Here is a 14,658-nt window from a genome sequence, read left to right on the forward strand (position 1 = left end):
AACTATTGTCATTAATATTATGTTGGCTAACATTTATAGAGCCCACATATATTTCCCATATATGTGCCAAAGATTAGATGTGCAGTATCTCATTATAAAGTTCTATGAGGAGGGTAACATCAGGCTTCCCATTTCACAGATGAGAATGTTGAGATACACAGAAGCTGTAACTTGCCCAAGGTCTCACAGGACATAGCTGCACATGCACTTGAAGCTTGATTTCTACACAGTGTATACCAAGCTAAACAGAACTCTTTCCATATTTTTATCTTGCTTTCTTTTAACCTAATTAGCATTGCCTCATTAAAGAAGTCAACCTGGGGCCCCTTTTATTGTGTATGCAGTTCTGAGCTTAAATTACCTCATTTTCTTTTTTTTTTTTCAGGATTTGGTGTAGTTCTCTCTTATGTACTTGGCCTAGACTAGAGATTCATTATGCAGAACGCCTAAAGATAAGGTTAGGTCCACCTCACTCCCAACCAGGGAAATGCAAATGAAATCACCATGGCATGTAACTTTCTATCAAGGCCGGCAAAAATAAAATGATGGATCCAATGGTGAAAAGGGCACCATTACACACACCATTACTCAGTATGAGATGGCATAGCTCTTTCTGAGGGCAAGGTGATACCGTCTTTGACGGTATCACACTTTAAAATGCACACATAGTTTATCTCAGTTAACTCTTCTTTGGGAATTCACCATACAGAAATACTATATTCTACAGAAATAACCCAAAAATGTATTTATGTATACATGCATATATATGTGTATATATGTATATGTGTATAAAACATACGCACACACACGTATATATATAACACACACATTGGTGTGTGTGTGTGTATACATCTGACATATGTTTGGAATAGTGAAGAAATCTAAACTCTAGCAATAGGAAAAAAAAACAAAAAAATCTATAGTTAATTATAGAACACTGTGCAATAGTTTGAAAGATTAGGTGTATCTACATACACTGTCATAGAAAGCTCTCCACAACATATTCCTAAGTAAGAAAAGCTAGTTGAAGACCAAAATATATAGTGTGATTCTATTTACAAGTTTAAAACAATCCAATGCTGTTATGTACATTTATTTTTATGTATAATCTGTGTGTATATTCCTGTACATTTTTATAAAAAAAAGTTATCTGCAGGATACACATCAGTAAATGGTGGTTATATCTGGAAAGGGAAGAGAATGGATTTGGCCTGGGGGTAGGGATTAAAAAGAAAATTTCACTTCTTACTCTGTATACATATGTTCTGCTTGGCTATTTTATAATCATGTATTACTTTAGTCATTAAAAAAAATGGAAGAAAATAGAAAGAACCAGAGTCTGCAGAAAATTGATTTTCATAGAAGCCAGACTAGCTCCTCATACTAATGACTCATATAAACAGTAAATCAGATTAAAATAGCAACCACAGCTAAACTTCGGACTTCACCATTTTAGAGAGAAGCCATCTTTTAGGAAGTAACTCCCTCAGGAATGAGCTTACCATGTTCTTCAGCCCATGAACAAGTTCTAGAATTATGTAATGCATAACTTTTCCTGGATTGGTAACAATTACTTCTTGCTATAATAAAAGACGCTAGCCTGCACTGTAATAGCAATTGCCCTAAATGTCTGTATAATGTATAAAACACTACAAACATTCTTTTTTGTCAATAAAACCCTGCATGAATGAATTTAATCTATGAGGCAAGGGGGATTTTGTCTGTACTTAGCCGCTTGAGGGTTTTGCCATGCAGTTAAGACAAAATATATGGACCACGTGCCATGCCCCTGATTCAGACCGCGACTCCCCTCTGATTACCACTTCTATCCTTGGTTCAGTGGGCTGTGCTGCTGGAGCAGCAGCCATTCTGCTCATAATGATTTCAAGCGCTCTTCAGATTTAATGAAATAAACTCAACAAATTATGTCATCAGGGCTTTGCCATCTTTTCAGCCTAGTGGGCTCTCCAGAGCGACGCACAGGGCAGAACCACAGGTGTTCCACCATTTGTCAGAGGCGGCTGCGGCTTCATTTGCCTCTTGATCTACTTTGCTTTGCTGTTTTATCCGCCCCGCCCCCCCCGCCATCTACATTTGTATCAAGGGATTTGTTCCCAATAATCCAGCTTTTCAACAACAAATCATTTTTACCAGTGATGAAAAGTTTTGGCTTAAATATTTACTTGGATTACTTTTAGGTATGTCATGTGTGGCTTCAGCAAAAAGTAATAAGATCATATTTCAAAGAAAAAAAGATGCACAGGAGAGGCTCTGAGCTGCAACTAAGCGGCATTTGAGCAGGTCTGATGGATACATGCTTGGCGGAGACTTGGGGACCAGCTCATCAGACTCTTTGTAGACCAGGGTCCAGTTAACCAGAGAGAAACCACTGGGAGATGAAGAATGTGGGGTGGGAATGGGCAATGAGCCAGGAGTGCAAAAATTTGGATTTCCTCTACTCAAAGGAAGAAAATAGATTCTCATTGAAGTTCAAAAGGCCAGCTGTCAGGCTGCCAAAGGGCAGGGGCATGGACCCAGATGAATGAGCCCAAGAGCTAAGCCCAAATCCTAAAAAAGAAGGCAGACTTACCACTAGCAGCTCAGGTGGCCGGTCAGAGCCCCAGGGCTTCCAAGCTGTTCCCCTAGGCTCCAGCTTGAGGCTGCCCAGCTCTGTTTAGACTCCTCACCATGGTTCCCAACCAGGAACTGGGAGCTCCGTGCTTTCTCTGCAAACACGGCCGCTGCTGTGGCAGGCCAGGGTGAGCCACTCGGTCACTGTGTGCGAAGGTTGCATACCTTCTGCTAGGAGTGTCCTGACAGGAGGTGAGGAATCTGACATTTTATGCTGGGATTTCTCTCTCCTTCCTTTCCTGGGGAATGTATTGGGGCCAATACTTTGTTGCCTGCAGCATGGTTTGAAGGAAGGAGCTCAAAGCGGGTGTCAGTGGACCCAGATTTTAGTCTTGACCATTCATTCATTCATTCATTCATTCATTCAACATATATTTATCGAGTGCCTATAATGTACCAGGCACTAGGCCCTGGGGTTAGAAGGTGAGCAAAAGAGAGAAAGTCATGACTGAATTTGCAACCCAATAAGGGAGACAGACATTAATCAACTAATCCCACAAGTAAGAATATAACCACAAAATGTGACGTATGATGAAGGAAGGACCTCAGGGTGATGGGCATTTATTAGAATGGGAGCGGAGGAGGGAATATCTAGTATGACAAGTCAGGAAGGCTGCCCTGGAAAGTGAAAAAATTAGTAAGAATTAACTAGATGACTAAGAAGGGAGCATTCTAGACAGAAGGAAAAGCAAGTGCAAAGATTCTGAGGTAGGAAAGATGGTACGGATGCGTAGGGAAGAAGGCCCAGGTGATGAGAACATAAGGGTACGGGGTAGACTAGCTTAATCAGAGGTTGAAGTGCTAGGCAGGGCATTTAAAAAGAAAAATAGGGAACTTCAGTTGGCCAACAATATTGTCAATAAGAACATTCCTTGCAAAAAAGTACCACAAGCTAACCAACCTCTACTGGCCTTTACAGAAAGGAAACGTCAGACAAGTAGGGTGGAAATTCTGTATTCCTATAAAAGGGCTATTGGTGGAGCTATTTGAATCCATAACTCTTCATTCTCCCCAAGGGAGCCAGCCCTGCATTTCTGATATTAATAGTCCTAATATCCTGATATTAATAGTCTCCAGGGAATGAACTCTTCTCATTAGCCAGGAACCGTCTTCAATACTTTATATGCACTATTTCATTTATTCCTCTTAACAACCTCAGATGGTTGTTAGGACAATGGTTTAAATATTCACAGACATTCCAGGTCTCTCCCATTCTAGGGACAGGACTGACATGATAGGATACCTTCTTGAAGTTAGGTATGGTCACATAACTAGCTTTAGTCAATCAAACATAAGGGAAAGTGAGTATGACATTTTCATGTAGAAGCATTTAATTGTTGGTGTTCAAGTTCAACCTTTCCTTTTTTTCTGGCACACTGATTATGGCATTTCTAGATCAGTGATTCTCAACTGAGGCTAACTTGCCCCCCTTCCCCCCCAGGGAACACCTGGAAATGTCTACAGATAGTTTTGGTTGTTACAGTGAAGAGTGGAGGGGTGCTACTGGCATTTAATTAGTACAGGCCAGGGATGTTGCTAAATATCCTACAATGCACAGGACGACCCCTTCAACCAAGAATGACCTGGCCTCAAATGTTAATAGTGCTGAGGTGGAGAAACCTTGGTCTAGTTGGAGCCTCCATCAGCCTGTGTGTCTGAGTAACCACAATGAGCAAATCCCTTCTGCTGGTGCACATTGAACACGAGCTTGAGTAAAAAACAAACCTTTTTCGTATTGAGTCACTGATAAATGCAAGATGCTTGTGACTTCAACAGAAGCTCCTGACTTCAGCATGCATCCTAATACAGTGGTATAGACAATGATTACTCCCATTTTATAAAGCAGGAATCTGAGACTCAGAGATGCCAAGTAAGTTGCCCGAGGCCACACAGCTAGGCAAAGCTGGGACTTTTACCCAAATCATTTGGACTCCAAAGCCTACATATTCACCACTCTATGATTAACCAAATGTTAGTCATTAAGGATCCTGTTCAGAGACCCCAGGAGAAAATGGGGTCTTCACCGAGGGCCACTGAAACCCTCCCAAGGGAAGAAGGTGGCCTATAAAACTGCCCTTATTTGTCAGCTATTTGTTGAGGAATTTCAGAAAGATGTGGAGAAACAGGTTTAGCTTACAAGGAAGATAATATCTCATACTTTTAATATTTTGCTTTTCTTTCCCATACTTCCTTGTATATACACAAAATTTTCCCTAGTCCTCATTCTAGTACCTGAGAGACATCCAATTACCTCCAGAAAAATATGGATTGTTAGGTACTGATTATTTACCAGGACTCTAGAGTTTGGGTTCAAATGCCAGTTCTGCCGTGCGCTAGCTGGGTTATTATGTCACTTACCTTCTTCATGACTCAGTTTCTGCATGTGTAACATTAGATGTAGTAGCAATCGTATTAATCCATATGGTTGTTGGGAGAATTTAAATATCTAATATTTGCAGTGACTGGGCATATAATAAACACGATATAAACATTTACTAAACAAATTAAGTTTTTTTGTGTGAAGGAATGGAATGAGAAAAAAAGAGTTAAAAGAAAAGGTCTAGTTGCCATCTCAGACAACTCAATGTTCTCAGCATGTAATCACAGTGCTGTGGGAAGACAGCTGCAGTCAATCTAGTGGGAGTGGATGGGAGAGTCAGAGAAAACTATTCAAAAGAGGCATAGCTTGGACCAAGTCTTAAGGAAAGAGGAGTTACCAGGTGGGCACAGTGCAATGGTACTTTCGGGCAAAGCTGGAATAATTCCCTGGGGTGACTAGCTCAGATGTGTGGTAAGGCACAACACTAGTAAGCTCTTTTGGGATCTGGTAATAAAGAATTTTGAGTGCAGCTTAGAAGTTTCCCAACAAATTCCCTAAATGCAGTCCCTTAAAAATAGAGAAAACAGAGCCAGACACTGAAACTGGCACTGGAGTGGAGACTGGAGCAGGCAATGAATAATTGCTCTGAGTTCACTCAGTTACCACCTTACATGACCTGCCCTTGCAAAATTCATTGCTATGGCTCTTTAAAAGCCAACGGGAATCTTTAAAACAATGGTGGTTAGCCATTTACTTTCATTTGGGAATATGGGTGGAGCTTTTCTGACAAGCTCTGGAGCTACCAGGCTATAGGGGCAGAATCCCCGAGCTCCATTTATTCCCTATGTTCTTGGGTATCCTGAGTCTTCCTAGGGCTTCAGGTAACTGAGGGCCAATCTTACAAGCCCACTTCCCTGTTCTGTGCTCCCAGCAGGGCCAGCACGCAGGCGCCAAGGTTTTTTTCAGCAGCTGAGCTACCCTCTGCCAAGGCTTCTGAGATGGGAGAAAGCCAATGCCTCCCAAATTTGATCCAGAAATGAGGTACTTGATCCCTGACATTGAAGTAAAGGAGAACTTTGCCCCTGGATTTTATTTTGGTTATTTTCTTTGGAGCAGAGCCTGAGGCACATGCAAAAATCTATGTTTCACATGATGTTCTTGGGACAGCCCGAGAATAAAATCGTATTTCAACTTTAAAAGCCTCTCAGCTTCATCACCCTCCCACGGATTCCTGGGAAAATGCCATTGCTTCAATTACCCAAGTAATAATCATTGCTATACTAAGACATAATCAACATTTATATTTCACTTTGTACATTTTCCAGGGTTCTGCCTCGAATTTTTCATTTACTCCTCAAAAAACAATCCAGAGATAAGAGTTGGTAGGATCAGATGGCCTTCATGATGAGATTTTTTGAGGAAAAGCAAATATTATTAATCCTGAGTGAGAAGATAAGGAAACTGAGGAACAAAAAGGGAAATGCTTGTGAAAATCCCCTGACTAAATTATGACAGTTGTGGAATCAGAAATTGGGATTTAAGATTCAAATAATCTATACAAGCTTCTAAAAAGAAAATGAACTTATTGATTAGTTTGGTGTTAGCCTTCTCTAGCAGTTAAATCAATCCACAAACCTCCACATCATATGTCATCAGGAAACTGTAAATTTAAACAATGAGGTACCACCACACACCTATTAGAGGGGCCAAAATCCAGATTACTGACAACACCAAATGCTGATGAACAAAGAGCCACAGGAACAGCCACTTTGAAAGACAGTTTGGCAGTTTCTTAAAAAAAACCCAAACACACTCTTACCATATGATCCCACAATCGTGCTCCTTGGTATTTACCAAATGGGTTGGAAACTTACGTCCACACAAAAAGCTGCACAGGGATGTTTATAGCGGCTTTATTTATAATTGCTAAAACTTGGAAGCGACCAAGATGTCCTTCAGTAGGTGAATGGATAAATGGATAAATAAACTGCGGTTCATCTAGACAATGGAATATTATTCCATGTCGAAAACAAATGAGCTGGCAAGCCATGAAGAGACAGAGGAATCTCAAATGTTACTGAGTAAAAGAAGCCAACCTGAAAGGTTACGTGCTATATGATTCCAATAATATGACACTCTGGAAGAGACAAGACTATAGAGAGTACAAAAGATCAGCGGCTGCCAGGAGTTAGGGGGAAGGGAGGATGAACATTTGAAGCACAGAGGATTTTTAGGGCAGGGGAAATAGCTCTGTAGATACTATAATGATGGATAGATGTGATTACACATTTGTCCAAACCCACAGGTTGTACACCACCAAGAGTGAACCCTAAGGTAAACTCTGGACTTTGGATGATAACATGTCAATATAGGTTCATCAGTTATAACAAATGCACCCCTCTGGTGCAGGACGTGGATAGTGGGGGAAACTTTGCATGTGAGGGGGGCAGGAGGTACATGGGGAATCCCTGTATCTTCCATCCAATATTGCTGTGAACCTAAAATTGCTCTAAAAATAAAGTTTATTAAAAAGAAGGAAACAGGATAGAAAAGAAACTATTGTAATGCCTTGCACTTCATGAAGACAAGTAGTTTTTCGAGAAATGTTGTTTCCTGTGTGAGGCTGTGTAACATCCATATCTCACTGTGGGTTGCAGTAAAGTTTAAACCACATCAGGTTATATGATTTCTAAGTTCCGTTTCAACTCTAGCCCTTTCATTCCAATAATGAACCCGGAGGAAGGAAAGCGGGCATCCTCAGAACCAACAGTGCTCCCCTCAGATGCTCTCCCGGGCCTGTTCTGTGTACAGCTTATTTTATATTGGAGCCACGTCAGAGGAATATTTACAATTGCTGAACAGCTGATCTATTTCCTCAGCCAAGAACATCATTCCTTTCCAGACCCACCTCTCTGTCCCCTTTGTGTACCTGGTGAATTCCCACATATTCTTGAAGACTCATTTCAAATATCACTTTCTCTCTGCAAATTTCCCTGTGGACCCAGGCAGAATGAGTCACTATTTCCCGGGTATGCCCTACAAGTGTGTGCATACCCCTCCACGAGCTCTTCTGGTTTTATTTTAGGCAGCTGTTCACACGTCTGCTGCTCCCCCTAGACTGTGAATTCTTTGGGAACAGGAACTGTTTATTTCCTTTCCATATCATCAGCCTGGGGCGCAGGGTTTGGAACATAGCGGACACTTGATTATGCCGCTTGAATTAAACTGGGTTCTCTTTTCAGCATATTGTACATCTGCTGGGCAACTCAGGAAAAGAAAGCACTTTCATCTCCTGGAAGGACCAGCCCCTGCCATAGGACTAGGCAGAGCCCTGTCATCTGTCTCTCAGTGAGTCCCTGGGCTGTCACTACTGAGGACAAGCTGCCCGGTGCCTTCCAGTCTTCTGCCATCAAACATTGTCTGGGGAAGCTCTCTGTTCCACTTCCCTGCAGCGCCTTCACTTCTCAGTGAACGGTACTTTCGGTGTCAGCCTGTTCCCGACTTAATAACTAGAAACCACCACTGACTGACCGGGTCCTGTGCCTTTGATCCTGCTCAGCTCCCTTCCTTCCCGCTCCTCCAGGGATGTGGCCTGCAGACCTTCGGGGTGGGAACTCCATGCAAAGACACGCAGCACAGCAGCCACCAAGATTCTTTTTTATGTCACACGTTTCCAGAACAGCCTCGCTCTCTCCTTTGGTCTTGCTCGACGAAGCTGCTGAAACCCGCGGCTTTGCTCGTTTTACTGATATCCAGGTGCACACGGTCCCCACCATCGTCAACCAAGCAGCCCTCTCACAGGGCCCAGGCCGCTAACTCCCACGCAGCAGGTGCTCATCTGCATCCTTTGCGCTGCACACTATTCGTGTGATACTTAATTCTCAAACATGCACTTTTCCCAGAGCTTTGATACACCTCCACCTAAACCCAGTCTCTTCCTAGGACATCCATGCCCAGGTTATAGTATTAGAGCTGTAGTGCCATTAACTCAGCGATCCCCAAATTCCACCTACACATGCAAATCATGTGGAAAACTGAAGAGTCAGATTCCTGGGGCCTCATCTCCCTGGTGACTGAGGATGGCTGGGATGGGCTCAGGTAACTGGATTTGTCAGAAGCTCCCCTGGGAAGTCTAATGCTGGTGCAGGTTTGACAGTCACACTCTATATGATTCCATCAGGGAATGAGACATTCATTCCATATTCATGAACTGCCCAGACGAATAGAATTTCCAAAGTCAAAAGTCTAAACAGTTTACCCATCTATTCATCTCTCCCTCCCCACATTGTTCTAAAATTTCATTCATTAAATAGAAGCAGAAGGTAGTGAACATAATTAACTTTTACATTTATGACAAAGGACACCCTGAATATGAAGTCGTATGCTGTAGCCCAGTGACGCTGTCCTGCATAATTGACTGTATAACTCACTGTCTGTCCCCTTACTGAGTGCCCCCGGATATCTGACTTATCACACCTTTTCAGAGTTTTTCTTCTCAATTTATGTCCCAGAGAACCGATTTGGTGCAGCGGCGGGCAGAGTGGCGCACACTACTGTACGGTAATATGGACAGAAGCTTTCTAATGAGTTCTTTTTTTGGACGTAACTATGATGGGACCTCACTGGAATATAGAGTTGGATGCATTTTTTCAAGGGCTGGAGATGGATTCCAGGGCAGGCCTTGGTGAGGAATGCCATCTGTGCTCCTAAGGACAATAACTGGCTTACAAAGGAGTGTAAACGGCTGGTATGGGAATAGAATCTTTCAAAACTACATTGTAATCAACATACCTAAATGTTAAATGTTTGCGGTGCTTCACAAACTGTAGCATGAAGGAGCAACTAGGTCGTTTGTTTAAAATGCAGACTTTACAGCCCTCCCACCAGAGAGTCTGACTCGGGAGGTCCCGGAGTCAGGCCCAGAATCTGCGTTTTTAACTGGCACTCTAGGTGTTCTGATGCGAGTGGCTGATCTACCAGGGCTTTTCAAACTATTTCTGGTGAACGACCAATCTTATTTTTGTATCCTGGTCTTCTACTGACCCATAGCTGCTCTCTCAACTCAGGAGATACACAATACACAGCATAAATTTGACTCTATTGAAACTAGTTTATATCTGACTCCACGAGACATCGTCTACTAAACATATTGGAGGTTGTGACAATGGTAATTTGCTATAAAAGTTTCTAAACACTTTTTTCACTAGATTTTTTATTAAAGCATAGTTGGCATGCTATAGTACATTAGTTTCAGGTGTACAACATAGTGAATGGACATTTATATACCTTACAACGTGGTCACGACACTGAGGCTAGGACCCACCTGTCACCATGCCAATTATTACAATATCATTGACTAAATTCCCTGTGCTGTACACTACAGCTCTGTGGCTTACAACTGCAAGTTTATACCTCTTATTTCCCTTCCTCTTTTTTCACCCACCCCCCTCTCTTCCTCCCCTCAGTCAACCATTAGTTTGTTCTCTGTTTCTATGAGTCTGCTTTTGTTTTTCTAAACACTTCCTTTTGAGGACAGACACTGGTCCATGGACCATGCTTTTAACCCTGGTTGTCCCAGGAGTCCCAATAATAACGGTTTTGGGAGAAATGAATATCTAATTGGGTAAAGGGTAAGTTGATGAGGAGGCAAGTTTCAGGGGATGTAGATTAGCTCTAGGAAAAAGGAATGGAAGAATCCCTTTGTGACACTGATTCCTCGTCTATGTGGTGAAGGAGGAGTAGGGAGGGAAGACGGAGAAGACAATGATACAGAGCCCTGTTGAAATAGTTCTGTGTTCTTAACCCAGGAAGACCCACATGGGATCCAAACCACAGCGGGAGCTGGGGGCGCCTCAACTGCCAGGTTAGTCAAACCCTAAGTTTTAGAAATTGAGATGGACTGAGGATGAGACTGAAGCGAAGGCTTCAGGTGGAAACTTGGGTTTGGTGAAGGGAAGAGACGCCGTGTGTCCCCAAAAATAAGACCGAGCTGGACAATCAGCTCCAATGCATCTTTTGGAGCAAAAATTAATATAAGACCCAGTATTATATTATATTATATTATATTATATTATATTATATTATATTATATTATATTGCATGGCATGGCATGGCATGGCATGGCATGGCATGGCATGGCATGACATGACATGACATGACATGACATGACATGACACGACATGACATGATATAAGACCCGGTCTTATATTATAGTAAAATAAGACTGGGTTTTATATTAATTTTTGCTCCAAATGACGTATTAGAGCTGATTGTCCGGCTCGGTCTTATTTTTGGGGAAACACGGTATCTGTAGGCCACTAACTCTTTGTCACTCTGCTGCCTCCTAGGATCTCCTCTTCCACCTTTCACTAGGTGATTGCAAAAACATTGGCGTTAGCCTTGGAAATAGCCACTATTTCCTATTACTGCTTAATTAACATGCCATAAAATAATTATCACGTGGTTCACTAGATGTATGTCAGAGTAACTACGATCACCACACTAAGTATCTCTCTAAGCTATAGTTTGCTCATGTAACACAATCATGCACAACCTGAGAGGAAATAGTGTCTCCAAACACAATGTGTTTCCATAGGTGACGCTCACTGGCTGGCTCCTCCATTTCATCAGCTGAAATGATCACCAGAAAAGCTGCACAGCACAGGCACGTGACCTCCTTCTATAATCTCATTTTCCACATCTGCTTGGTCTCCAAGTCCTATTACAATTTCCTTAGTGTCCCTTGTACCTGTCCCATCTTCTCTGTGTTTATCACTATTTTCTTTGTTAGAGTTTTTTCTCTTCTTTCTAAAATATTGTTACAGACACTAAACCAATGATCTCTCTTCAGCTCTTATCTCCCTCATCTATTTTCCATACACTCCAGAAAGGTGAAATGGCCAAGTCACTCTCCACTTAATGCCATTCGCTGAGATCATCCACAGTCTAGACTCCAAATCTCTTAGCATGGCGGGATCCTTCATGACCTTCTGTGACCTCTCAAGCAGCACCCCACCCTCTTCTCATCCTACCGCACTGCAGCCATGCGTGCGGTTTCTGACTATCTGCAGTTTCTCAAATGGAGCGGAGACTTTCCTCCCCATCTTGTTGACCATCTACCAGGAATCACCTTCTCATATTCTGCCTGGTGAGTTTCCAATCATCCTTTAAGTCTGAGTTCCAGTGTTGCCTTCTATGTACTCATCAGATTGTTGTAGTGATTTGTCTACATTTCTGGTGTCTCCAGGGGACCATGAGCCCTCTGGCAAAGGGAGACAGGATTTAATCAAACTTTGCAGCCCTGGAGTATATAACACCAGGTGGCATAACACCAGTAGACACCTAATCCACACTTTTGAACTCTGTCAGAAGCATCACAGAAGAACCATGAGCCCAAGTGATGAATCAAGGAGAGAAAGACAGGAGGCTTGGAATTTCAAATATTACTGTGTTTCCCCGAAAATAAGACCTAGCCAGACAATCAGTTCTAATGCATCTTTTGGAGCAAAAATTTAATATAAGACCTGGCCTTATTTTACCATAATATGAGACCAGGTCTTATATAATATAAGACCAGTATAATATAATATACAATATAATACCGAGTCTTATATTAATTTTTGCTCTAAAAGATGCATTAGAGCTGATTATCCAGCTAGGTCTTGTTTTCGGGGAAACATGGTACCAACTCTTCCCAATCTAAAATCGCTAGTCACTTGAGATTTTTTAAATGGCTAAATGAAACACGGGTGAAGGAATAAAGCCGGAAAATTAAACACTTAAGTACCTTGTGATCTGATCCATCATTCTGTTCCCGTGTTCTTTAAGTGAAAGACTCAGTTGTGTCCTGTTTGACTAACAAGCCTCAGCATTTAAATAGAAACCACTTTCTCCCCACTTAATCCACTGCCCACAAAGGCTCCTGGGGTAGAAAATCAGCACACAGAAAAATAGCATGTTACTTTTGAGTTGTGACAAGGTAAGACTATCCATCCATTCCTGTTTCTTTTCTGAACCTGCTGGGCAAATTGCAGAATGGCAAAGAACATTTTGGCAGGTGTGGACAGGCTAGAAAGCAGCAGCTTTCTTTCCTCTTAACCTCAGGGGCATGTGAGCTGGTGCTGTTTCATACAGATGTATCTGGAAAGACACTTTGTCCTCTTCCCAATACGCATACACACACCCACCTGCTGACCGCTAGAGATCTGCTCTGGACAGCAGCAAAACAGATATATTAATTGCTACTTTTCTGATTACAGAGATGGGGTGAGGTTGCGAGTTTGCCGGGAAGTGTTAAAAAATAAATTCTAATTTCAAAGCTTCTGCTGCTCTTTTATGCAGTTTAAGGTGAAACCCTTCATTCATGTATTCAATAAATATTTAGAGAGTTTTCACCTTTGAGCCAGATACTTTTCTAGGCTCTGGAGATACATCAGTTAATAAAATAAATAAAACAAAGTCCCTGCCCTTATGGAGCTTATATCACAGAGTAGGAGACAGACAAATAACTAAACCAGAAAGTAGATCATGTGTCAGAAAGTGATAAATGCTATGAAGAACAATTAAGCTGGCTGATGTAATGGGGACAAAGTGGCACGTGTGTGTGTGTGTGTGTGTGTGTGTGTGTGTGTGTGCGATAGATGGTCACAGGCCATCTCTCTGAGTATATGAAATCTGAGCAGAAACTGTATTAGTTTCCTGTGACTGCTGTGACAGATTACTACAGAGTTGCTTAAAACAACAGAAATTTATTGTCTCACAGTTCTGGAAACCAGAAATCCAATATCAAGATTTTGGCAGGGCCATCCTCCCTCTCAAGACTCTAGGGAAGCATCTGTTCTGTTCCAGCTTCTGGAGGCCGTCATAGTTATTGTAGCCCTATCACTCCTACCCCACCCCTGCGGTCATATTACCTCCTCTTCTGCAAGCATCTAATTCCCCTCTTCCTCTCTTACAAGGATATTTGTAATGCATTTAGGACCTACCCAGAGAATCCGGGATAACCCCTCTTTTCAAAATCCGTAACAAAAACACACCTCTTTCCATATAACGTAAGACTCACAGATTCTGGAGATTAGATCATGGCTATATCCTTCGTAAATGCCATCATTTATTCTACTATAGAGACCAAAATAGTATGAGCAAGAAATAGGAAATCTGGGGGAACAGTGTTTCAGGCAGAGAACAGCAAGTGCAAGCGCTCCGAGCCTACAGCTGGCCTATCCTGTTAAAGGAAGGGCAACAAAACCAGCGTGGCTGGATTGGCGAGAGTGAGGGTGAGAAGGTGCGAGGTGTGTCATGGTGAAAATCATGTAGAGATGGAAAGGACTTTTGTCTTTATGTTGAGATAAGAAGTCACTGGAAGATTTTCTCACTTGTGTTTCATATAAAGATGCTGCTTAGACTATGTGAGGGGGGGCCGGGGGGGCTCCAACTTAGGAGACCACTGATGGGTTTTTAGAGATGCACAGATGTGCCTAGAACAAGCTTTTGGTGGCAAGGGATGTGATGCACTAAAATTCTCTAATAAGAAATAAACAGGCATTTGGGAGGTTACAAGCTAGTGGCAGCAGAAGGGGAGTGGGGGTGGACAACAGAGAAGTGCAGTGAGAAGAAGACAAGCTGGGATCTAAGACAGTGTGAGGGTGGTGGGCATAGCCAGCAAGAAATTCTTCGTGGTGGGTATGCTCACGGACTTTTATGGCAGA

General features: G+C 42.2%; 1 protein-coding gene across 2 annotated transcripts in view; it reads right to left on the minus strand.

Annotated features, from left to right (window-relative positions):
- Window positions 1-14,658, minus strand: part of ANKFN1 (ankyrin repeat and fibronectin type III domain containing 1) — a 378,383-nt gene that overhangs the window by 329,585 nt on the left and 34,140 nt on the right. The window contains exon 1 of one of the 2 annotated variants that reach the window (XM_088802169.1): window positions 2,591-2,672. The exons of the other annotated variant lie outside the window; for it this stretch is intronic. The gene's annotated coding sequence lies outside the window, so the exon portion shown is untranslated. Of the gene's footprint in view, window positions 1-2,590; window positions 2,673-14,658 lie in introns of those variants that run through there. 2 annotated transcript variants of the gene reach the window in all.

The sequence above is a fragment of the Rhinolophus sinicus genome, chromosome 12 (assembly GCF_057876585.1).
Source record: "Rhinolophus sinicus isolate RSI-liver-muscle chromosome 12, RSI-T2T, whole genome shotgun sequence".
NCBI lineage: Eukaryota > Metazoa > Chordata > Mammalia > Chiroptera > Rhinolophidae > Rhinolophus > Rhinolophus sinicus.